The sequence below is a fragment of the Pinus tabuliformis genome, chromosome 9, assembly GCF_031772625.1.
Source record: "Pinus tabuliformis cultivar Carrire ecotype Pingquan chromosome 9, CPIR1, whole genome shotgun sequence".
Lineage (NCBI taxonomy): Eukaryota > Viridiplantae > Streptophyta > Pinopsida > Pinales > Pinaceae > Pinus > Pinus tabuliformis.
The window spans coordinates 1,569,651,754-1,569,653,579 of NC_142307.1; positions in this window are offsets into that span (position 1 = coordinate 1,569,651,754).

The following is a 1,826-nucleotide window of genomic DNA, read 5'->3' on the forward strand; positions in this document are numbered from 1 at the left end:
CTAGAATCTCCACAGGAAACACATCCTAAAACTGCTGCAAAACAGGATACCTCTTCAGAACTTCATCATCCTCAACATCCTTCCCTCTGCTAATGGAAATATGAACTGCAAACAATACACATCCCTTCATATAACTACGCTTTTCTTGCATCGTTGTAACTGTTCTCACTCGTTCCCTGCAAGATTCTCCTTTCCCCATCATCGTCCATGCACTCAATAGTCTTATCATAGCAATCCAATTTAGTCCTATGAATGAACAACCAATCAATGCCTAGAAGAATACTATATGAACCTAAAGGAAGGACATTTAGATGTGCTGATGTAGGCATACCATTCAGCTCAAATGCACAAGATCTCACCCAATGATGAACTCTTCTCTTGGTCCCTGTGTAGTTGGAAGGAGTCATTCTGCCACTGCGTTGAGATCTTCGGAACTCTATCAGGATTGAATAATAATGGTGCATCAAGCAAACTTCAAATTCAATTTGGGTAATGCAAAACAAAACAGAAAAACACGTTGTTTTCATTCAAACGTACAACTATTGAAAAACAATTTAAAAAAGGTAGAGACAAAATCTTAAAATTATCAAAATTAAAACTATAATTATAAACAATTACTTTTAGATCTTTAGCCTTCAATCAAAATCATCACCTTTGGATGAGTAAAAAGAGAATATACTTGATGTGAATCACATTGAATAAAAGAATAACACACTAGATATCACTGAATGTAACGCTATCATGAAATGGGTAGTACAATAGGTATACAAAGTTTCTGAAACGAGAACTATCACATATACAATGTACATTTGTCTTAAGCATCTCAATCAGTGTTAGACACTTCAAATTTCCATACAAAGGATTAAACAATTTATGAAGAAAGGAATTCGTTCAAACATGTAGGTTAATAAATAATTAGATAAGATCTTATGGCAAGTTGAATTTGAAACTTTTGAATCAAAAGGAACAAAATGCCAGCTCCATGTTACATAATAGGAATCCAGCTATTGTTTTCTGATAGTAGACAGGTATAATGCACCAGATAGCTCACAATATAGGTTGATAGAACCTCTGTGATATTTGGAGTCTACACTGCCTGCCGGCCCACCTTCTGAGCTGCTATTGATATTGTACAGCTTATTAAATCTGAAATAGAGTAAAAGATATAGGAGACAAAACAGACTGGGAATGTAAGTCCTTTATACTGGAAGAGAAAAAGAGAACAGAGCAGCATGTAAACGCAAAAGAACATAAAGAAAACCATAAGACTTTCTGATTCAACATGTATTTCTTGGGGTCCAGATTCATTCACATGTATTTAAAAATGCTGACATGCTTGAACCAAAAAAGGAAGAGAATTTGAGAATTTCAAATGTTGTCCTAGCTGTTTTAGATATATTTTCTACAATAAAAAGGAAAAATCATGAATACATGGGCTTGGAAGGCTTACATTGCAAGTGTGATAATACATGAATGGAGCCCCATCTTGATGTACAATGTTCTCCATCCTCCACACTTCACAAGAATTTGTTATAAATGTCCATTAACTAAGATTCCATTGCTCTCGAGGAGGAATATTTTACCAGAACATCAGCTGTGACTATTGATGGTGACTACAAAACAATAGGATGAGGAACTTAGAAAGAAGAAGAATTGAGGCAATGGCCTCTTTTCCAGTAATGATTATTAGACAAGGTTATTAACCCTACAAAATGACGATTTTCCAACTCCATAAATAAAGCATTTTCATCATTACATCAACTCAACTCTCTCAGTCTCTTTATCAATGTCTCAAGTGATTTTTTCTTTGCATTTTGCTTCAAAGT